Genomic DNA, 24,752 nt, shown 5'->3' with positions numbered 1-24,752 from the left:
CCTCGCCCTTCTACCAGTTCTGGAACCCTACTCCATAAATTAGCCTCACATTTCTTTTTTTTTTTTTTTCAAGTTTATTTATTTTGAGAGACGGGGGGGAGGGGCAGAGAGAGAGGGAGAGAGAGAATCCCAAGCAGGCTCCGCACTGTCAGCACAGAGCCCGATGTGGGACTCGAACTCGCAAACCACGAGATCATGACCTGAGCCGAAATCGAGTTGGATGGTTAACCGACTGAGCCACCCAGGCTCCCCTCCTCACTTTTCTTTTGTGTTACTTACCTCTCCCTTTCTACTAGGTCTTTCCCTGGACCTACAAACTCAAGTACATTCTTCTATGCCGCTTCCCCAACCCCTCCCCGTCCCCGCAATATTCCCCCGTTGACTATGAAATGTTTTCTGATGATTGTTTTCAACCAGACTTCTCGAGAAGTAGTCATGCTTGCTGTTCTTATTTCTTTCATTTCCCTCCTTGCTATTCGGTGGTCAACTCACTGTGTGCCTCCAGCTTAGCGTGTGCTCAAACTCGGTACTGGATGGATGGTGGGTGGTTCCGTGCTAGGTTCTCCTCCTTAAAGAAGTTTCTGTGACAATGCTGTCTCCTGGTTTCTTATACCTTCAGAGCTGCTTTTGTTTCTCTTTACTGGGCTCTCTTCTCTCATTTGTTCTATTATATATGTATATATATATATATTTTTTTTTTCAGGCTTTTCTCAAACCCCAGTGCTGCACCCACTTTACACCATCATCCTTGGTGATCACACACCCACTCTCATTGTACCTATGTACTGATGGCCCCATGGGCACCCCTGGAATCTCCAGCCCAGAACTTTCCCCTTCCTTTTATATCCAGTTTCCTATTGGAAATCTCCTGTTGGGTGATAAAGAGCCTCCTCTCTTGTGTTGTCTTGGTCAGTAAAAGCACCAGCTGCCACGCAAGCACAGAGCCTGCCTTTGGCTTCATCTCCCACCACCCTCAACCACAATGTGCACTGTGCCCTCCCTCATTGGCTTCGGCGTGACCTTAGAGCTACCAGTGCGTCCTTCTGCCTTGGGGCTTTTGCACACACGGTTCCCTCTGCCTGAACTCGTCTTCCCCTCTTATCTGGTTAACTCCTGCCCATCCTGTATAGGTTAGCACAAAGTCACTTCATCCAGGTGGCTTTGCTTTACCCTGCAGAGTAGGTTAGGGCCTGTGGTTAGACAACGTCCATGACATCGTTTATCTTTCTTGCAATGCAGTCATTCAAATTTTAATTTCACATTCATTTGCATGATTATATACAGGAGTAGTGACTGTCTTCTCCCACCAGATCGAAAGCTCCATGAGGGCAGGACCGTGTCTGTTTTGTTCATTATTAAATTGTATTAGGTGTTCAATTAATATGTGCCACATGAAAGAACGAATGGTCTTTAGTTTCTTCCCTTCTGCTCATAGGGAGGACTCACTCAGCCATGACACTTTTACCTCTTAAATATTTACCTAACCAGTACCTTCCTAGCCATCCCCAGTGTTCACACATCCAAATATTCATTTATCCATTCAACGTGTATTCATTGAGTACCTACCACATGCCAGGCACTTTACTGGGACTGATCATATTGAATTGATGCCTGATCTCATGGAGCCCCTAGTCTAGAAATAGGTAGATATTTAAAAAGTAAACGCATAAATAAATGGATAATTCTTGCTAGGATAGTGCTAAGAAGGACACAATAGGGTGCAGTATTAAAGAATAAGGGGGTGGAGGGTGAGACATAGAATTAGTTCCAGGCGACCAAAGACAATCTCTCTAAGTGATGTATAATCTGAGACAAAGGTAGGGGTTAACCAGTCCCCTGGACTCACTGGTCTTTGCTCTCAGTGTGCACACATGGCCTTTTGTGGGGAGCAACCCATCTAAAACCCGAGTCTGACCGTGTGCCCCCCGGTATTGAAGAAACCCGCTGGGGTGTGGTCCCATCTCCTATGGGTGACGTCTAAGCTACTAAATCTGGAGGACAAGGTCCATGTGAGCTGACTCTGGCTCACCTCTCCTCTCCAGCCTCGATTCCTACCTGCCTGAGCCTTATTTCTGATGACCCAGCAGTGCGGAATTGAGTGCTGTTCTTTCATAGCATCCAAATCCTCCCCTGTGTCCTTGTTTGTGCTGTCCTCCATGCCTGGAGTGGCCTTTCCTAACCGTCTCCTGATTGATTTGTACGCATACCTTGAGTCACTTCAGGAAGCTACCTCCTCCAAGAAGTCTCCCTGCCTTTCCTGCCTGTTGTCTCTGGTCCTTCCTTTTAAACATGCCAGGGCATAGTCTCTACCACTACATGTGGCAGAATATGCATCTATTTATACTGGCTGTGTCCTGCTACATAGACTGTGCCCCATGAGGGATGATTTTTTTATATCTCTGAAGCACTAATATCTAGTATAAGGCTTGGTGCACAGTAGGCACTCAATAAATGCTGGCTAATTATTGGAAGAAAGGAAGGAAAGAGGGAGGGAAGGAAGAAACAAAGGAAAGAGAGGGAAGAAGGAGGGAAGGAAGGAAAGAAAGAAGGAGGGGAGAGAGAGATGAAAGGAAGGAGGGTGGAAGGGAGGAAGGGAAGGAAGGAAGGAAGGGAGGGAAGGACAGAGGGACAGAGGGACAGGAAGGAAAGTAAACAGGCCCCAAACAAGCTTAGTGAAGCCCACACATTCTTTGCGCTAAGCAGAATTCTGTCTTCCAAAGTCATATTCTCTTAGACACGAGCTATTTTAAAAGGGGTCCAGATATCACAGTCCAGGAAAAGAGAAATTTGCCCTCCTGTAGGAGCCATGGGATGAACACAGAGGCCTTCCTTTACATCAAGCTTTTGACGTCAGCATGAAATGTGTGGGCACTTGTCATGGCTCACTTATAGCCTATTTGGTCTGCAGGGGCTCCCTGTCACTCCCATGGGAGACTGTCACCAAGGCGGGCCTGCAGGCTTCAAGGTGAGAAGCCTTTTCCTTCTAACCCCGGCCTTGGAGGGCCTATGGAGAAAGATGCGGGGACACCTACACAGAGTGACCCTCACAGGGTTTACGGCTCTGGTGGGGAGACTTCAGTGCCCACTGAGGGAAGGAGCCACAAGAGAGAGCTCGGGCTAGGGATGACCGCTGTGTCGTGTCAACAGCTACCCCTCCTGGGACCTGGACACCCCAGAGTCAGAGGCACACTTGAGGAGAAGTTTCTGGCTCAGCGCTGCTGGGCAGTGATGCCCTTTTACGTCTAACAGGATCCAGTTGTTAAAAAAGAAACTGCTGTCCCAGGTCTCAGTGCCAAGAAACTCAGCACTGTGCTCTGTGTTCAAGGCCAAGGACACGACCAAGCCAGTCCTGGAATCCTGTTTCCTCAGACCTCTCTGACATTAAGTAGCATTATCAGTCAGTGTCTAGTCAGAAAACCTGTCCTTAGGTATTTCCGCAGAGATGCTTCAATGTAGGAGCTTGCTTATCTGGCTGCTGGAGGGCTGTAAACAGAGCACAAAGAAACACTGAGGTAACCCTGACGTGGTAACTGCAGGAAGGACCCACTGCTCCTAGGGGAAAGAAAGGGAAGAGGCCTATTCTGGCCTGGTCATTATCTTGCTCTTGGAAGTTTCTGGAATGCCCTAAGGGACAGGCAATAATCCCAGCTCCGGCTTCCCTACTCCTGGAGCCCCTGCTGAGATGGTTATTCATAGATTCTTGGGCTTGTCCATGTTGATTTATTCTCCTGGTCCATTGGGCTCTGTCCCTCTTGTGCCTCTGTGCACTTTAACGAAGCCCAAGAGGTCTCCAGGTTGGGAGGCCATGAGGACAAGCTCCAGCTCCCAGCTTCTCTCATCCCGTCATTCCGGTAAATTTGAGGGTCCCCGCAGGCCCTTAGGAACAATAGGATAAGAAGTTTGGCTCCCTTAGAAGCTCTGCCTTAGATCAGCCCAGAGGGTGGGAGGGTTTAGCACTATTCTTTCCTCCTCAACAGGGAGAGAGGGCTGGGAGGGGCAGAGGGAGGGAGACAAAGGGTGGGGAAAGAGGTCTCCCCTGGATTAGTCTCCAGCTGGGAAAGAGACAAATTTGGTATCTTGCCAGTGTTGGACTTAAAGAAGAGGAAAGAGGGGAAGGAGGAAGGAAGCAAGGGCTATTTTCAGGATTCAACCTCCTTCCCCCATTAGTCAATGCTTAGGAATAATACTAAGAGCCCACCTACAGGAGGTACTTACTCTAAGTGCATCTTTTCATTAGTTCCCATGACAACCCTTTGAGGTAGGTAGCACACTGTCCCCATTCTACAGATGAGGAGATGAGGAGCAGAGGCCCTGTGGAACTTGCCCAAGGCTGCATCATTACAAAGGGGCAGAACTGAGACTTGGGCATAGGGCCTCCAGGTTCGGCCCATCCACCCCCAGCCCCACCCCTGGCAGCACGGGGTGGTTCCAGAACAGTCAGCCCCTTCTCTAAGAGCCACAGTGTCTTCACATCACCTACCAAACAGGGGTACGTTCCGAAACCCACTTCAGGATCCTCCTCAGGTTTTCATTTTGTTGAGGCCCTAATCTTTCCTTTTTTATAATTTTCTTTAGTCATAAATTTGGTTCTTTTTAAAAAAAATTTTTTTTAAAGTTTATTTATTTATTTTGAGAGAGACAGGGACAGCATGAGTGGGGGAGGCGAAGAGAGAGAGGAGAGAGAGAGAGAGAGAGAGAGAGGGAGAATGCCAAACAGGTTCCACACTGCCAGTACGGAGCCCCACGTGGGGCTTGAACGCATGAAACCATGAGATCGTGACCTGAGCCGAAACCAAGAGTTGGATGTTTAACCGACTGAGCCACCCAGGCGCCCCTAACCTAATTCAGTTCTATTTCCCTGTACCCTTCATGTTAATCCTGCACTCTATTTCCATGCTTCGCCACTGCCTTTGTGCCCAGTCTTTCCTGCTCTGGGTTTGATCCTTCTGCCCCTTCTTTTGATTGCCTTCCTTTCCTTTATTTCCAGCCCTTGCTGACTGCCCCTGCGCCTCCCATTCTCGTTTCCTCCCAGCCCTTTCCCTGCCCCAGTCCCTTGGTCCCGTCAAAGATGACAGAGCCCTCCCACCACCTCTCCCCTGCCCATTCACCCTGAGTGTTCCCTTCTTTCTGCCTCTGCGCTCCTTTGGCTGACCCCCTCCCTGCATCATCTTTATTGCCTGCATGACTGCTCAGGTTCTTTATCCCATCTTCCCCTCAAAGGCATTCGCAGCTCGGCTGTTATTCTTGTATTAGCATTGAACCCATTAAAGCTAATTTGTTTGCCCTAATCTCCATTTATTTTTCCCTAGTTGATATTAGATTTCCCTTTCTATTGCTCCAGCATGATTTTCTCTTTGTCTTCCTAATGGTCTACCCCCCTCTCTCTTCCTCTATTAATCTGGTTGGCTTCACCGTGTGTTTCAAGGCCTTTCTCCGCCTCCCCCAGCCCTTAGATTAACCCTGTCACCTCCCTCCCAGGAAGGGCCCCAGTGCATGGATTTCCGAGGATGGAGCTGCTGTAAATGTCCATAGACCCTTAAGCTTCCTAAGAAAAGTCCCACTTGACGTGAGGCCCTGCCCTGTCCTGAAGGCAGTCAGGATGCCTGGAACTCAGGGGCTGGGGAGCTGGAGGCACGTGGGAAAACACGGGCTGTTCTGAAGGGTCGCCAAACCTGAGGCTTCCCTGGCTAGGCTCCCTGCTGGGGCTGTCTCAGAGATTTCTGGAAGCCTCTGCAAGCTTTCTCAGATCCACACATTACATCGGTAAGCCACACAGTGGATGGGCCACTTTGTCGCTGTGATTAAGATTGGGTACCATTTCTCCTCCTTCCTTGGTTCTCCAGCTAGAGACACACTGCCTCCTCTCCCAGAAGAGGTGAAGCCTCCTCTCTGAGGATGTGAATTTGGGGTGGCTAATCTTCACCTTGCACTCACGTTCCCCCAGATAGAAGCCTTCCTGGACCAGCTGTCAGGGACAGCTGTCAGGGACCTCCACTATCCCCTACCTTCCCCCATCCCCGACTGCCCCTGTCCATGGCCCCCTATCTGAATCTCATTAGGCCTCTCTCGGGGTCAATGCTTTGTCTGCATAGCTAGATGCCTAGCTCCTTGAAGGCAGGTGCAGTGTCCTATCTGGCCATATAAGCTTGCCTTGTAGGGGGACAGCCATGCTCCCACCTGTTTGCATGTTGGAATCACCTAGGGCATTTGCAAACTTTCTACTTCTGGTCAGTTCAACCAGACTCTCTTGCCATGGTGTCCTTAAATCTGTATTTTAAAAAGTTCCTCTGGTGATTGCCCAGAGTTTATATCCACTCATTAGATGCTCAATACATGTTTATTGAAAGCATTAATTAATTGATTGAACATAAAGTTCTGGTCAGAGGCTTCAGTGGACCTCCAGTGCTGGCTGGAGGTTGATTAGAGGTCATTCTTCTCGGCCCCTTCTCACTGAGTTTAGATGTCTCCAGACTCTCCGGAAGTGACACACCAGGGGCTATAGGAGAAAGGGCTCGGGCCTCTGCATCTCGGCGGGGAGGGGGGGGGGGGGGGAGGGAGACCTGAGAGGTGACAATGCCAGCACGCCCTGGACACGTACTTAGAAGCCCAGCAGCCACACAAATCACTGTGCCCCACCTTTCTATCACCCTCCCTGGGGTCAGAGTCCTGGGGATATTAATGTTGTTTTTTAAAATATGGGTCTATGTTAAAGCAATTTTCAGTTCGTTATATTTCAATTCAATGAGTACCCCCTCTAAGTCTAATAATATTCCAGGCTGGATGTGTGTGGGGAGATGGTTTCTGCATAGAAGACACAGTTCTTGCCCTTGAGAAACTTACAAGTTAATAATCCCTGACACGTTATAGAACCTTAAAATTTTAAAATCCGTTCACATGCACATCTCCTTCAATTCTTTCGACAAGCCTGTGGAATATCTATGGTGGGGGGTGTGCACGTGTGTGTGTGTGTGTGTGTGTGTATGAGGATGAATCATCAATAATTCACATCCTGAGGACATATGTTATGTAACGTTCGGCCAGGTTCTATAGCTCAAAGTTATAATGTTATAAATGTGGGTGTTGTAGACATTGACTTAAAAATCACCCAGAGGTGGGGAGGGGAGGAAGAGGCCAGGTAGCTTGAAGGACCCCTGGTGAACAAGGGAGGCCTTGGTGGAAGAGGGAGAGGGAGAGGCAGAAGGAGGGGGGAAGGAAGCAGCAGCCGGCAGGTGGGGTAGCTGCAGTGACTGAGAGGCCAGAGGTTCGAAGGACATCTTGAATAGAAGTGAAATCACGTGAAGAGGAGAAGCGGGAAATTTTGCCTCACCTAGAGGGTTGAACTAAATGACCTTGGAGATTCTCTCTAACGGGGATTCTATGCTTCTGAGGTCTTAATTAAGATAAGAGGTGGCTGACAAGCTCAGCAAGGAGGTGGCTGGAAAGGGTGAGCTTTGGTCTGAACTTGAGGCAGTTGGAAGGGTTGTGTGTGTGTGTGTGTGTGTGTGTGTGTGTGTGTGCCCGCGCGCATGCAGGTGCAGAGCCCTCAGGGCTGGGGTGGGAGGGGGAAGAAGGGGAGCCTGGCCGTCCTGTGGAGCAAAACAGGTAGGAACAAATGAAGAGGAACCGTGTTTTTGAGCCCGACACACCGAGCAAAATGTGTGACAAAACCGCGTATCTGTGTTTTCCACACCTGACGGCAGCTGGGCCCCCAGAACCTGGCCCCCCTGGCACCATAGCGAAGTGGATTACACACTCTAGAAGCCACACTCACGGCTGCATAAGGAACCAGGAGGGGACAGGCAGAGGTAGACTCAGCCTGCAGGTTATGGTTTCAGGGGAGGGAACAGGGGTGCTGAGACCTGGGTTCCACCCACTCTGTGACCCTACCTGGCTGTGCCTCAGTTTCCTCATCTGGTCTGAAGGCAGCAAATGATCTTTATTGTCCTCCTGATCCAACAGCTGCCACTCCAGTAATGCCCTCAGGCCTGGGAGTAGAGGTCAGTCACCCCCAGGAGGGTGTGCACAGAGAGCTCTGTGGCGGGACGTTGGGCAACTTTTCCACACAGGAAGCTACCAGTGGGTGGCCCTGAGGCCACCTGTAGGAAGATGAGGGAAAGTGGCACACAGTGGGCCCCCTGGGCTGCCACGTGACCTGCATGATGACAGAGAGAAACGCTCTGGCTGACTGACTATGGAGGTGGCCATGGGCAGTATCTTAGTGCCAGAGTTGTGGGCCCTTCTAGAGCGTTCTTGGCCAGGAAGGGGAGGTGACCCATCTAATGTCATAGACTCACTTCATGGCACAGTCAAGACTCAGGTTTTCTGACCCAAATCCCTGTTGGTTCCACCCTCCAGGAGGCCCTTTTGGACCTGGGCACCACCTTGGCTGGGGCCAACTTGGCAGACAGAGGAGAAAGAAAAGTGTGGGGATTGGGCAGAATGTGTTCTGAATCTCAGCATACCCTGAAAAACATTTCTGCTCCTCTTACCAGCTTATTCATTTGTCATTTTTATTTGCTTATGTGGTGAACCCAGACTCAAGGGTCTTGTCTGCAGGTTCCGGGTTTATGAAGCAGAGTCCTCTCCTCTGTGGGAGCACTGGGGTGGACACCACAAGAAAAGTTCTAGAGAACCCATATTGGTTTTTCCTCCTCTTCTGTCAGTCCCAACAGATGCTTCTACAGCTGGTGTCATTTGGACCTAAAGCAGCCAAGGGTCCATTCAGGGCTGGGTGGAGGGCTGACCCAGATCACCAACCTGCAACACTCAGATTGTTATGTGTTGAACTGTGTCCCCTCAAAACTCATATGTTGAAGTCCTAACCCCCAGTACCTCAGAATGTGACCTTATTTGGAAATAAGGTCTTTGCAAATGATCAGCATGAGGTCATTAGGGTGGGTCCTAATCCAACACGACTGCGTCCTTAAGAAAAGGGAAATTTGGACACACAGTGATGGCGCAGGGAGAATGCCATGCGAAGACTGAAGTTATGTTGCCACAAGCCAAAGAACACCAAAGATGGCCAGCAAGCCACGGGAAGCTGGGGGAGGGGCATGAAAAACAGACTCCCCCTCACAGCCCTCAGAAGGAACCAATCCTGCCAGCATCTTGACCTCAGACTTCCAACCTCCAGAGCCGTGAGACAACAACTTTCTGTTATTTCAGCCCCCCAGTTTGTGGTACTTTGTTATGGCAGCCCCAGCAAACGAATGCACAGATCAACAGGGTTCTAGCTCTGAACTGGATCCAGCAGGTTTAGGGAGGCGTCCTTGGGCTACTCTCCTGGGATATTTGGCTGCCTCTCCAAGTGACTTCACAGTATAAGGCAGGCTCAGTCAGGCAGAGAGCACTTTCTAACATCTGATCCTCTCTATGTGCCCCTCTCCTCTTGCCTTCGCTATGGTTCCTACAGAGCCACCATTGTGGTCTCCATTCCTGATCCTTCTATCATGTGGCAAATTCTTCTTTAATGTCAACATCAGCATAACAAAGCCTCCATGTAGGTGTCAATCACTCTTACCCAGCCAGGCTGGGTACCCCCCCCCCCAACCCCCAGTCAATCAGGACCTCCAGGCTTCTCCTGCTTTCAAGAACTTTCCAGATTGACTTTAAGGGTTGGTTATGGACTCACCTAACATTTGCAGCACCCTTTCAAAGTGTTGGCAAATAAGTGATTCTTAAATTTAATTAAATTTAATAAATATCAATCGGGCCTTGGTTTTTATCGGAGATGGGTTTTCATAACTCTGTGAGAGAGGTGGGGCTAGCGTGTGCACTGGCTTGTGCACAGCCAGCTAAGAGCAGACTTGAGACCGTATGTCAGTCTGATCCACTCTTGCCCACAGCCAGATGGGAAATCTCAGTGAGGCAGGGCTGCTGTGCAGGAAGAAGGGCTGTCTCCCCAGCAGGCTGGCTTGACAATCTCTACCTGTGAAAGACCTCTGGCTGGGCCTTGATGGGCTGACTATGGATCTGTGGTTCTCAAAAGCTGATCCACAGCAGAATCACTGGGCACCTGTGATGGGTGCAGACTCCAGGGCCCTACATCTGTTAGTAGAGCCCCGGGAGCTTCTGATGCTGGAGTGAAGACCACACTTGAGAAACACTTGTATAAAGCAGATTTTTAAAATGGTCATTTCATTTAGTGAATATTTACTAAGCATCTAGCATATATCTCCTATGTGCCAGAGGGGTTTGGGGCACTTAATTCATAGCCTAGAGAATCTTGTAAGCTTTGGTCCTTACAGATGGCCCTAAATCTGGCCATCCGCCCTGCCAAGCGGGTGCCCGACATCCACGAGGAAGGACCCCTGTTGGGCCAGTCTTGCCCAGGCCTGCCAATACTTGCTATTTCCAGGGGTCACTGCGGCCCAACCTCAACAGCCCCCATCGGGGGCCTGCGGCAATATCGTGGGAAAGGGCCAAGTGCGCTTCATGTTGGGAAAGCTTTATTCGCTAAGTTCAAATGTACGAGGTAGGTCAACTCCAAAACAAAAACATGCTGTTGGAGGATTATGTCAAAATTACCATCATCGGGGTGCCTGGGTGGCTCAGCTGGCTAAGCATCTGACTCTTGATTTCAGCTCAGGTCATGATCTCATGGTTTGTGAGATAGAGTCATGTCAGGCTCTGTGATGACTTCTTGGAGCCTGCTTGGGATTCTCTCTCTCCCTCTGTCTCTGTCCCTCCCCCACTCGTTCTCTCTCTCTCTCTCTCTCTCTCAAAATACATAAATAAGCTTAAAAAAAAAAACTACCATCATAGGCATTTTCAGAGCCCTCGTTTGATACAGGATTTTATGTCCAAGTGCTAGGGATGTAGAGAGAACAAAGAGTTCTCGCTCTTGCCTAGCTCGGAGGCGAGTGCAGTGGGGAGACAGACCAGAGGGTCACTAAAGCTGAGGGGAGCAGAAAGGGTCGGGTTAGGGAAGTAGAATGTGGGCGGGACCTTGTCTAAAGGGTAGGAGTAGGGATGATGTTCCAGGCAGCTGCCATCGCATGGGCAAATGCGCAGAGGTGGGACTGCACACGATGTGTTTTGGAAACAAAGACTAGTTGGCTGGAACATGGGTTTGCATATGGAAGTTGTGGGAAACAGTGTCAGGGAAGTGGGATAGAATGTTCTCAAACTGTATACCAGCGGTTTGCCCACAAATGCCTGTTAATGATTGGATGAAAAGGAAGTGCCAACAGGACTCTAAGATTATTTTGGAAAATCACCAGGCTAAGATACTCTAGAACAGGGATGGGAGAGGAGAGAAATCAGAACATTTTGATAATGCGAATCATCTAGCTATCACAGATTATTGCCAAGCTGTTCCCCTTAATAAAAATACCACAAAGCCCAAAGAGGATAAAATAGGTACGCGGCTCCAGCAAGAGAGCTAAAGGGACTATGAAAATCAACAAGGGAAGTGTGAAGTCAAGCCAGGAGAGGATGCAAGTTTTCATGCACGGTGAGTAAAACACTCCCAAACATGTACATGGAGTGCACTTGGCCCAGGCTTCCTGACCCTGACAGCAGGGTTGTATCAACAACACGTTAGCCTGGTCTCTCTGGTCAAAGCCCCCTATAAATCCCAGCTGACGTTCTGTTGCTGTATCCTTTGCCCAGAGCTGACTCTGGTCCCTGCCGGCTGCACACACACCTAAGACTCCACATCTCTGCTCCTGCTGGTCCCTCCCAGAGTCCTCTGATGGAATCCTGCCCCTGCCTCGGCACAGGCTCCCACCCCTGCCCCGATCATTGCCCCGTATATCCTCCTCTCCCACGGGCTCAGCATTTTGTGTCTATCTGGACTGACTGAGGTTTTTCCTTTCTCTCCTGGCTTGTGGCTGAAAGTCCAATTTGTTTCCATTCTCTCTAGAATGTCAGCAAGAAGGCGGAGGCCGGGTGTCTTGAGTTCTGCAACCCCAAAGCCCAGAACCTACTGAAGGGTTCCATGCATGTTCACTCATTAAACTTTAAAGATAGAGTACAAATGTCCTTTGAGACAATTTGGAGTTAGAGCTCAAGGCTTATGTGGCCAGGGGATGAATGATTGGGTGAGAGGGCGAGGGTGTGTCACAGGACCCCGGAGTAGCTAAGCGTGGGCTACGGGGGGGAGGGGGGAGGGTGTGTGGTCAGAGACCTGTGCAGGGCACTGCCAGGCAAGTGCAGGCATGCGGGGAGTCAGAGGCAGAGAGTAGAGGGACCCTGGATCCTTCTTTAGGAGCTAGAGTATACCCTCAGGTGATCCAGGCCCAGGGGCCAGACTGAGCACCCACTTAGGAGAGAAATAGGCCAGAAGGAGAGGGGACAGTCTCAGGGCATTAGAGGTTGGGAAGAGAAGCATCTCTAGAGAGTGGTGGGCCATGTGGTTTGTGAACCTGAGAAAGAGGAAAAAGTAGATGATGATTTCTATGGCTGGTGTCATGGGTTAAATGTTGTGTCCCTCCCCCCTGCTCAAATTCATACGTTGAAGCCTTAATCCCCAGTGTGATGGTATTTTGAGGTGGGGCCTTCGGGAGGTAATTAGGGTTAGATGAGGTCATGTGGGTGGACCCTTATTTTTTTTTTTAATTTTTCAATGTTTATTTTTGATAGAGAGAGACAGAGCATGAGTGAGGGAGGGACAGAGAGAGAGGGAGACACAGAATCTGAAGCAGGCTCCAGGCCCTGAGCTGTCAGCATGGAGCCTGACGTGGGACTCAAGCTCTGAATGGCGAGATCATGACCTCAGTCGCCCAACCAACGGAGCCACCCAGGCATCCCACGGGTGGACCCTTAAGATGGGATCTGTGCTTATAATTCGAGCTTATAATAACGCTTATTCTTACAAGAAAAGACACCAGATCCTTCTCTCTCCAAGCACAGGAACCAAGTAAAGGCCATGTGAGGATACAGTGTGACGTCCCAGTCTACAAGCCAGAAAGAGCATCCTCACCAGACTCCACCATGTTGGTATTCTGATCTCATACTCTCAGCCTCCAGAACTGTGAGAAATAAATATCTGTTGTTTCGGCACCCAGTGCATGGCACTGTATTGTAACAGCCTGAGCTGACGAAGACAAGCGGCTGGGATGGAAGGTGTAGGGGTGATGGGAGCTTCTGAAGAAATCTCAAGGAGAGGTGTCACAGCCCTAGGGATGCTCCAGGGCAGCAGAGAGCGAGACAGAGGGGCAACTCGAAAAAGCTGTGTGGGCAAGTGTCCTTACTCTGGCGCAAAGCCACTGGGTCCCTTAAATGACCGGCACATGTGTGCCAAATATCATATTCCTGGAGAGCAGGGGGCTTGTTGAGAAAGTAAAAGGGAGAGGTGGGGGCCCAGGGACATGGCTTCTTCCTTCCTTCCTTCCTTCCTTCCTTCCTTCCTTCCTTCCTCCCTTCCTTCCTTTTGATGTTGTTTTTTTTTTTTTGAGACAGTGTGGGGGGGAGGGGCAGACAGGGGGACAGAGGATGCACTGACAGTGAGAAGGATGCAGGGCTTGAACTCATGAACCACGAGATCATGACCCGAGCCAAAGGCAGACACTCAACCGACTGAACCACCCAGGTGCTCCCACAGGGCTCCTTCCTTGATGGTGGCGGTGCAAATCCTCTGTGATGGAAATGCCTTCCCACACAGGAATGTGCATCTTTCGATTTCACGGAATTGGGGTGCTGCACCCACCACGCGGACATCAGGCAACTCCAGCCTCACATCAACACTAGCTGTTCTGATACTTGTCAGGAGACAGGGCACCTGGAAGGTCACGCACACGTCCACCGAGAGCGTGACCACACGGCAAGCTCCACGTAGCAAAAAGTATAGTGTGCTGCGAACTCAATCCCAGATCCTAAGGAACGTACGACGTTGTGCCACTAAACGGAAAAAAAATTACACCTTGAACTCGAAGGTGGTTTGTCCACCAATGCACTTTCTCCTGCCACCCTTGCTCAGTTGCATTATATCAGTGAGCGCGTCTGCCTGCTCTGCAGGGAAACATTGTTTGAGAATCACTGATTTATGAAGGTTATACAAATATTTGTGGATCAAATGTACAAAGCATTCATGATGACGCCATATTGTTTGTGATAATCAGTTCATGCAGGTGCTGCAGTAGGCGTTGTGCATCCGTGAGATTGAGGTGCACACTCACGTGGCCCCTGCACATTTTAGTGAACAGGGGCATGTGTGTTCATAGGGTTGCAGGGCCAGGACTGAGCGGCTCAGAGGACCGAGCGGCTCAGGGCACCGAGCTGCCAGGGAGTTCTGATCGGGGCAGAAGATTCGACAGGATATTCCTCATGGTCTGAGCAGAGGTCGGAGCCCTCCAGTGACAGTGCTCAGCCACCAGGGGACCAAGAGCCCAGATCTCTAGAATAAGCAAGTCCTGCTGCTGTTGCCCACCTGCTCAGTAACTCTGTCCTCATCTGGGAAGAGCCACCATGAATCCCAGGGACAGAGCACTGCTAGTGGCTCTGACATTGGCCCAACGAGTGGCCCATGCGAATGACTGTCTTTTGGTCTCATTTGAAAATAAGGTCTCTGCGGGGTCCCCATGACCACCTATGTCCCGTCACTTAAGTGGGGGCCCAGGCAGGAGGGCGTGGCTGGACAGTGGAGTTCCTCTGCTCAGATCTCAAACCATAGGTTACAAGAACGGGGAGGTCACAGGTCCATGACCTCATGTCTAAATTGTCCAGAGCTGACCCACCACACAGAGCAGATTCTCTGGATATCTTGGACCTCACTTTCCCTACCACGTCTATTATCGGTGCTTCTCAGCAATTGTGGACTCAGTCGGGACTCAGCAATGGTGCCTGTATTTCCTTGGGGTGTCTGAGAGCAAGGGCTTCCTATGTGTATGTGTGGGAGCATATGTCGCCCACATGTGTACGGGTGTATGTGGGTGTGTGAATCATATATAGGGGACTAGGGCAGGATGGCCAGGCACCCAGGGGATAAAAAATTTTTTTTAATTTTTTTCAACTTTTTATTTATTATTGAGAGACAGAGAGAGACACAGCATGAGCACTGGAGAGGCAGAGAGAGGGGAGACACAGAATCCGAAGCAGGCTCCAGGCTCCAAGCTGTCAGCACAGAGCCCGACTCGGGGCTCAAACTCAACAAACCCACAAACCAAGATGATGACCTGAGCCTAAGGGGGACGCTCAACCAGGAGATAAAATTTAAGGAGGCATTCACTCTCAGGGCCAGCCTTGCCCTTTCGTGCACCTGAGAGTGAGCGCTTCCTTAAATTTTGCCCTCTGGATGCTTTTGTGCCTCACCCCTAGTGGCCACCCTGGTGGGGTGTATGTGTGTGCATTTGCGTGTCTGTGTGTGTTAGTGTCTCTGGCTTCAGCGGTCCCTGCCAGCAGGCGTGGGAGCCCCTCTTCCCAGTCCCCTGGGTCAGTGCTCACTTAGAACAGGCCATAGCCAGTACTCCCTGGACCTGAGTCAGCCCTCACTCCTCCGCAGCACACTCTGAAGGCAGCCGGGTGTCACAGAGAGAGCGCTGGAGCCTCTGCTGTGTCACTAAGCAACTGGGGTCTGGGGCAAGGCACGGCCCTATGAGTCTCCATTTCCTCGTCCATAAAATGTGGCCACAGGGCCCCGCCTGAGAACCCCTTCTCTGGGGTCTAGGTAGATTATTTGATGTAACAAAATCCTATGACGTTCCTGTGATATGAGAGGCCTACCCACTCACAGGTGTTCAGGTAGGTCAAATCTAGAAGGCATGAGTCACAGAGAGAAATATTTCTTTACAAAGCAGACTGTAAAACATACCATAAAAGTAAAGGTCTAGGGGGCCCTGGGAAAGGGGTGGAGAAGAGGGAAGGCTTTAGGGGCGGGTGGCGTTGGAGCTGGGCTGGTGGAGGATGGCTGGGATGTGGGGAACCCCCGACTAAGTGCTTCGCCAGCCCGAGGTCAGCCAGTCCCCACAGCAGCCTGCCGAGACAGGAACCTTGAGTCTACCTTTCTGCAGGTGTAAGAGGTTGAAAGGGGGACTCAAAATCCCCAAGGCCAGTTCCTTTGGGGCTCCCTTCTGCCTTCCAGCAAGGAGAGACATGGGCTCCCTGGCCTCAAGATGGGCGCCGTCGTGGGGCAGATTGGCGAACTCACACAAAACTGTCTGCAAACAATAGAAGGCTGTGCGCAATTGTGTGCGTGCTGCGGTACAGACAGTGACTTCCAGGGAGGTGGGGACAGAGAGCAGAGTGGGCAGGGGCACGAAGCGCTCCTGGCCTCAGACCTCTCAGGGAGATGGAGACCTTCCAACCAACAGGATCCAGCCAGCCAGGAATGCAACTGTGAGAAAGCAATCAGGACAGCACCCGTGTCACTACCATCAGGACTCTCGAGAGCAGGTCTCACCTGCCAGAGGGTGAGCCCTGAGGTCCGGGCGGGCTTGTCACAGTTAGGGACACCTGTCCAGACAGCTCTGTGGCCAGCAGGAGAGGGGACGCTTGGGGGGCACAGGGATCTCCCTGGTGTGGGGCACTGTCATAAGGTCACAGAATACAGGGACACTGTCCCTACTTGTCCTGTCACACTGTCACACCTTGTCACACTGTCAACGAGATGGGAGGCCTAGAAGGGAAATCCTTTGAAGTCTGCACATCTCTGAAGGTGTGGGGGATACGCGTCAGAAGTGTCTGGCAAGCATTTTGATTTAGCAGAAGTGGGCACATCTCCATGGCATTTGCACCTGCAGAAGGGCGACGTTTTGCCATGAGCCAGCCAGTCACCCCACTCCAGAGTCCTAGGGCAGACCCCCATGGAGCTGGTTGAGCCGCCACAGGCTCACGTGCTGCCTCTCTGGAACATGTGCTCCGGGGACCAACTAGACTCAAGAAGGCCAGATGAGGTTTATCTGTTGTCGGCAGTGACGTGGACAGGGAATCACAAGACTCCAGCTGCCCACTGGAGTGAGGATCACCCCTGTATTTACCGTCACTACTGAGGCAGTGAATGCCACCATTGCTGGCCTGGTGCCCTGCACGTGTCAGGGGGCCCTCTACCAGGGCTTGTTAAATTGAATTAAAAGGCTGACCCTTGGGTTCCCGTTGGCTCCTAGCTTGACTCTAGCACCTTTCCTGCCCTGACATTCTCCCTCCCATCCTCATCTCCACCCCCCCACCCCGCCTTGTTTCCACCTCAAAGTCACAGCCAGATGCCCAAGGACCTGTCAAGAGGTTGCCCCATTCTTGCCACCTCCATTTCGACAGCGCTCTGACATGATCTCAGTGTCAGAGGAGACGACCAACCAGAGCTGGCATCAGTGATTTTGGTGCTCAGCTAATTTCAAATGTCAACCAGGGTCGGGCGCCTGGGTGGCTCAGTAGGTTATTCATCCGACTTCGGCTCAGGTCATGATCTCACAGTCCACGAGTTCGAGCCCCACCTCAGTTCGAGCCCCGGGTGGGACTCTGTGCTGACAGCTGAGAGCCTGGAGCCTGCTTCAGATTCTGTCTCTCCTTCTCTCTCTGCCCCTCCCCCACTTGTGCTCTGTCTCTCTCTGTGTGTCTGTCAAAAATACATAAACATTAAAAAATCTTTTTTTAAAAAAAGCTGTTTCTAAGTTCCTTGCTTACAAACATGCTTGTCTCATCATACTAAAATTAAAAATCAATCAATCAATCAATGTCAACCAGGGTTTGCTTTTGTGACAAAGCTGGATGATTATTATACAAAGCAGGAAAATATAAGATGGGGGTGGGGTGGAGGGAGGGAGAGAGAAAGAGAGATTAGTGAATTTTAACTTTTTGAAGATAAATGTATGGCTTTGTGTCCGTCAAGAACAAGTACCAAGACATGTCCTCCCGTGGTCCTCTCTTACTACACACACAGGATAGCTGGACACCACTTCGGCTCATCTTCCCTCTAAGACTCTAAATTCTATGAAAACTCTAGAACGTTCTGGATTCGGACATGAAGTCCACGGATAGCCCATTCTAGCGTTTCCGCCATGACTGGGTTTTCTGGTAAAATGAATTAAAGAATCGTTTTCCAGAGTGAGTGGCGGTCACCGTTGATAATGGCCACGGGGGTCTGAGTCAGTGCTTCCCATGTGTCTTTTCATTTAATCCAACACCCCTGGGTCGTAGGCCTCTTATTTTGTCCACCTGGAATTCGTGAAAGATCTGTCCTAAATTTTAACAGGAACAAAGTTTAAAGGCTGGGTATCAAGTTACTCACGGAGAGTTTCACAGGAAATACTAAAACAATGTCATGTTTGGGCATCTGCCCTGGAGAATTTTTGGAGACTCTCTTCCCTGGTGACCACTGTATGAAGCAGGAAAAAAAAAAATTCGGGGTGTCTGGGTGGCTCAGTGGGTTGAGCGTCTGACTTCAACTCAGGTCATGATCTCGCGATCTGTGAGTTCGAGCCCTGCATCGGGCTCTGTGCTGACAGCTCAGAGCCTGGAGCCTGCTTCGGATTCTGTGTTTCCCTCTCTCTCTCTGCCCCTCCCCCGCTCATGCTCTGTCTCTCTCTCTGTCAAAAATAAATAAACATTAAAAAAAATTTTTTTAATTAAAAAAAGGGGCGCCTGGGTGGCTCAGTCGGTTAAGCGTCCGACTTCAGCTCAGGTCATCATCTTGCGGTCCGTGAGTTCGAGCCCCACGTCGGGCTCTGTGCTGACAGTTCAGAACCTGGAGCCTGTTTCAGATTCTGTGTCTCCCTCTTTCTCTGACCCTCCCCCGTTCATGCTCTGTCTCAAAAATAAATAAACGTTAAAAAAAAATTAAAAAAAAATTCTTCAGTAGTTGCTATGTGCCAGGTGGGGATACTGGTTTTACTTTCAGAACTTTCTAGAAGCCCCACAACATCTTTTTATTTTATACACATGAGGAAACTCAAGCCCAGAGAGACAACTGACTTGCCTAAGATCACACAGGAAGAAAACAGCAAGGTGAGGACAGGCAAAGCCTCCAAGGCATAGCCCCTTCTGCTGCCTGTAGAGACGGGGAGGCTGCCACAGGGCCCTAGCCTCACAGTGATTTCAAACTCCCTCGCCCTCTTGACACCTCCTGGCCCTGGAGTTTATTCTAAGAATAATAGTTCTGCTGTCCTCCTGGGGCAGCTGAGGGATCAAAAAAGCAACACACACAGAGGGCCCTGGGTGTGCAAACATGCAGTTCACATGATGACAGCAGATTAAGCTATTTCTTAGATGTGTCACCCAACCAGCTCCCGACCTCTCCGCTGTGCTGGTCTGACAGCGACAATATGTCCCAGTGGACTAATTAGCACTAACTACTCAGGTCACTCCAAGGCCACTTAGGAGAACAAGTGCAGGAGAAAAACTGATGGGCATCGTGGCTGAAGACGGGAGGAGAAAGAAAAGAGTTAAAAGAAGGGAGAGAAAACAATGCTTTTTTTCTTTCTCAATCTCTCTGCTTAAACTACAGATGGGTTTTTATCCAAGAAAGGCAACCAGCTCAGGAGCTGGGCAGCTGTTCTCACAGCGAAGAGTGAAAACGTTAAAATTAAACCAGGTACTGGCTAATGTTACAAGTTGAACCACGGAGGTGGCTCTGAAGGAGCAGACGATATGGTTTTGAACCCCTGAGTGAGAGGGACCCAGCAGAGGGAATGAACCTAAACTTGGGAAAATGAGACGGGGCACCTCAAGTGCTCAGCACTGGCTGCCTGTGGATGGGGCACCAGCGGTGTCCCCTGACTCTAAAACTCCCATCACACCCGCTAACTCATTAGTCTCTACAGTGGACCCACATCGGGAGGCCAAGTGTGGTTTGGGATGCCAAGGGACTAAGTTCCTTGTTGGCCTATGATTTATTGAGATGCCAGAGTATAGCTGTCCCCTTTTTTGGTGCAGGTGGAAATGTGGGAGCCTTGGGGGCATGCGTTAAAAGAATGCCCCCTCTTTCTGCCTTTCCTAGTGGACGATCATTTCCTTCCTCCTCACAGCGACCTCCAGGAGGGACATCCAGTTCGACGCCACTTCTCCCATTGTGCAGATGGGAAGATTGAGGACTGCACTGAAAAAGGATCTATCCTAACTGAGCTGGAGAATTAGGGACTCTGATGAGGAGAACAAGCTGGTAGACTGAAGGCCCTGCCTGTCACCATCACTGTTGCTATCGTACAGGCCCTGTATTTTCTCACCAGGGGACCTGGCCGAAGATCCAGGCAGAGCTGCGGGCACGAACCATCCAATGCCACAGGGAGTTTGGATGAGCTGGACTTTGGGAAAGGGGTGCGGGGGAAAAGGGGGGCATGGAGTCAGATCAGCCTCTCTCAGGTCCCTTCTCTTCTGAAAAATGTCAATAACAATAAGTACCTGGCAGAGTCCTGGGAATTAAACTGGAGGATGATGTGCCCTCTCCAGTGGAACACCATACCAATGACAGCCCTCGAAGATACTAACACAGCTCTCATTTACTGAGGGCTCACTAAGTGCCAGGGTGTGCTGAGCTCTTTGCGTATTACTTCTCTTTCTTTGAATATGAGAGTGGCACTTGCAGAGCTGAAGCAGCTACGGGCTGGCTGGCTGTGCTGAGGCTTAGCAAGACAGGGCATCTTCTGCGGCATTCAGGACTAGGGGTGGATCCTGGGAATGAACACAGAAACAGGACCCACATGCAACTGGGGGCAACTCTGCTGAGCTTCTGGCCCCTTGATCTTGGATATGCCTTAGTAAGGAGATGCTGATTTCTGCCCAGGCCCATTCCTGGGGAAGGAGCCCCGGTCAAGGTAAAGCCCAGACTCAGTGACATGAATTGTGGGTTTAATAGAAAGATTCCTGTGAAGATTTTTCTGGCCCATCGCCCGTGTAAGAGACATTTGCTCATCGTGTCCCCACCTGGCCAAGGGTGAGATCGAGAGGGGCTTTCAAAAAACCGAAAGAGGCTTGTCAGCCCTAACTCTGGACTTGAGGAAATAGTTAAGACCCTCAAAGATCCACTTAAGAGAGTGCCATGACCACAGATAAATAAGGAAGAGTGGATGCCTCTGCCTACCCAACCCTGACCCAGAGATTCCATCCGAATCACCGAGATGGACTGAAAGAACTGGGATTGGCCTGGGATAGTGGAGCTTCTGGGAACCAGGAGACCCCTGGATTGTTGTTCTCTATTTCTTCCCCCAAAGAGAAATATCTAGCACCCCTGCAGAAAGCAGTCACCACACAGATTTCCTAGGCAGAATATCTTGTAGCCCCTTCTCAAAAGAACCCCAGGCTGAAGTATTCTCATCTGAACCCAGAAAGAATCACTCCCCCAAAGAACTCTGAGTATGTGGGTGCATTCTCCCCGCTTTTACAGGGTGTTTTACATCCCCAGGTTCTATCTCTGAAGGGAGTGGGGGCTGGTGGGGGCCAGTGACTCAGCTGTTCCCCGAGTTTCAACTAAAACAAAAGCAAACTGCAGTCTTGAATAGGGGTGCATTCTCTTGTCCTCTCCTTTTACAATCATCTTTTTTTTTCTTAAATGAAATCGTTTCTTTTATCTTTTGGCTCCTTGTGTACTCAGAACCACAGAGCTCAAAGCTTTCTCAGCGCAACTGAGAACTCGGCACCTCTTGGACTGATAAATAGAGCAGCTTTAAAATGCTTAGAACTGAAGACAGACCAACTGTGGCGAGAGAAAGTAAACACATCCGTGCACCAGTCAACCCTAGCAAGCTCCTCGCTGAGATTACAAACTGCAGTTCCTGCCTGAGCTGGCAAGGATGCTGGAGCAGGCTGGGGAGGGTGGGGGGCACAGCCACAAAGCAGCCTCCTCTGCCTGCCTGGGTTAGTCCTGCCCCAGGGGAGATGGGTCACCTGGGAGTCTGCTCAGGACCAGGTTTGGATGTGTCTAAGCATAACAGCCCCTGCCAATGTGTTTTCCCATTGGTTTCACACTTGGAAATGTCCCAAGAGAAGAGGGGACCAGCTTCATTCTTCTGATTTAAAGGGGCTCATCTCCCTCATCCCAGACTCTTTGTGTGCAGGTGAAATTCACCAGTGATAGAATTGGGATTTTTCACAAAAGAGAATGTGATCACTACATAATTTGATAGGAATAGTTGAGGAACTTTTCCTATGAAAAAGAAATACTTTAAATATCTACCCCCCCCCGAAACACGCACACAAATTGTTTTTATGAGAACCAATTAATAAATGCTAATTCATTCAGGCATATCTCTACTAAATTACTGTTTCATTTAATTGCAGGGGAATTTTCCATTACTAAACTCTCCCTTGCTGATTTTTTTTTGCATTATTTATATATTTTTTCAGTTTCACTAATAGTGAGATTGGTATGTGATATTATCTAATGTTTGTACGTCTTAAATTTCTTTTTTCATTTAAAATGTTTCCTCATTCTTGCAGCTCCACGTAATCTGGGAGAAACATCGTTAAAAGCAGACAAGATTTTATACATAAATGGTTGAAAAAGGCACTGGCTGAAATTAACCTGACAGGAGCGCATCTTGTCTGATTGAGTTTCTTTCATTTCAGCTGTGCGTGAGTGTGGGCAAGAGTGTGTCTCCACTTTGGGTTTGTGTGAAAACGTTTTCCTATGTCAGTGAGTCACAAGTCTATCTATGGAGAGCTTATGGGTATACAGCTAGGAGTGAAGATCACAGGGGCTTTAATAATAAAAATAAACAACACTCAAATCTCTTTATAAGCCCCCCCCGCCCCCCCGCCACCGTGCCCTAGCACAGTGCGTATTTTCTGGCTTCCTTTTTATGGACATCACATCAAGACTTTTGCATCTAGACACCCAAGAGCCAGACCAGCTGGCTCCTGAAAACCCTGCTTCGTTTTATGCATAGAAAAGTGGGGAGTTTCCAGTGGTGTTTTGGGGTAACTTAGGGAATATGGTAGAGATCCCTGTTCAAAAGGATGTGTTTTGAAGTAGAATTTCCATTTTCTTATATTGAATGACCAAGGTCCTGTGCACCTGGCTATCTTCACTCCTGAAATAACTTCTTTCATTTTTATTCTCCCCAGCCACCTTCTCCCTCTCTCTCTCCTCCCCCTCCCCCCTTGCCTCCTTTCAGTGCCTTTTTCTCTTGATTCTTTCCTTTCTTTCCCTTCTTTCTCTTTCAGAGTAAGTATTCTGGATGATGTGAATGATTAAACTGTTTACTCCGAGGTTCAAGTATGAAAAGGCATGTCACCGAAGCAAAGTTTCACCTTCATACCCAACTCTATCAATAATTACAAAACAGGGATGACGATTAGTAAATCTTTCTTACAATTATCTCTTACGAAAATGATGCCATGTAATCTGAGCATACTGAGTTCTACTGATTTTACCGTTCACAAAAATTAATTACAAAGCACAGTAACCTCCAAAATGAAGTCAGCATATACAAGGATTGTGAAGATACCCATGGGAAAATATATACCCATTAAACATGTGCCCTGTTAAAATCCAAGGCTTGAAGCCATAAATAGAAAGTTTTGACATATTATTATATTGGTAGATGCTCTCCTTGGAATAAAAATTGTGCAATCATTAATATTTCGTGAGACTGACTTTTTTGTTGTGGTTTCTTTCACTTCCTTTGTCCTCTTCAGCAAAATTAGGCACAGTCTTTTGGGTATCGACTGATAAAATTAATTAACTTTTCTTCCACCCCAAAAAGGTCCCAAATAAATGCTTCCAATAGACATCAAAAAAATGTCAATTAGAAATAATTACTTCTTATCAATCAGCGGAGCAATTAAAGTGACAAAAGCTTGAAAAGATACTTATCTTAAAACTAATTCACAAGGTAGCTAAATTATCTCCTAATTAACTTGCATTGAGGAGGGCGGGAGGATGGAACATCTTGAAACAAAGATGAATTGAGGAACCCCAATACCTCTTTATGTTCCTAGAGACTGTTTTCCATCCGGAGACCTTGTTTTCAACCCAGGCAAGAAACCTGGGAAGAAAATAGATCCTTCCCAAATGCATTTGGTCCCCTTTCCTCCTTTCGAAAACCTAGAGGAATAGGGCTTTGCATCTCAGATCTAGGAAGTCAGAGGCACGTTCCTCCTGGATCTTAAGTCTCATTTTACCACTTGAATAACCTATTTTCAGCAGCTGGGGTAGAGGGTTGCTGCAAATTAATTGCACATAACTTTTAATCAAACTTGCTTGCTTTTACTGAACTCTTTTCCTCGCCGATATAGTATTATTTTCATTTTAATATTTATGTGGCACTTATCTTAAAACAGTTTTAAAAAACGGTTTTGCTTTACAGGATCTTTGTTCCCTGATGCTACAAAATTCCCAGTAGATTTTACAAAACGTTCAGCCCATTGCTGTCCAGCGCGCATCAGAATAACTCCCTATGCGCTCTCCACATCCTTTCAGAATAAAGCTGTAGAAAAAAAATTAAGACCTCTCTCCACAGCAAGATCAGCCAAGAGTGAGGAGAGCGAGCCGAGGGTGAGCTGCAGCGGCCAGGTGGGCAGAGGCCGCGCAGAAAACTTTCCTGGGGCGTCTCCGGTTTTTGGAAACGGTGCGCTGGGCCTCGCTCCCGCGAAAAGCCCCGTGGCCGCCTGCACCTCGGGATTCTGTTCTACGGAAAACTTAAATGGAAGCTTTCCAGGCAAAGCCGAAATCAGAAAGGAAGTGTCCCGGGCAAAGAGGGAAGCTGCTAAAGCCTGAGGGAAATGGGCTTATGAAAACAGGAGGCGTCAGCTTATGAATTTATCTTTTAATATAAGCAACAGTGTTAAGTGAACTGATTAGAGAGACGCAGGTCTCTGGCTCAGGTTTTCCAGAGAGGATTTAGAAAAGAAACGGGATAGCCTCGAAATGTTTGAGCTATGTT

The 24,752-nt window shown here is 49.2% G+C and overlaps 1 protein-coding gene across 9 annotated transcripts in view; it reads right to left on the bottom strand.

Moving 5' to 3' along the window:
* PAX8 (paired box 8) overlaps nt 1–24,752 on the bottom strand; it is a 58,346-nt gene that overhangs the window by 30,987 nt on the left and 2,607 nt on the right. The gene's annotated exons all lie outside the window — the stretch shown is intronic.

The sequence above is a fragment of the Panthera pardus genome, unplaced genomic scaffold (genome assembly GCF_024362965.1).
Source record: "Panthera pardus isolate Hobbes unplaced genomic scaffold, ASM2436296v1 HiC_scaffold_26, whole genome shotgun sequence".
Classification (NCBI taxonomy): domain Eukaryota; kingdom Metazoa; phylum Chordata; class Mammalia; order Carnivora; family Felidae; genus Panthera; species Panthera pardus.
This window is presented reverse-complemented; position numbering and strand designations above follow the sequence as displayed.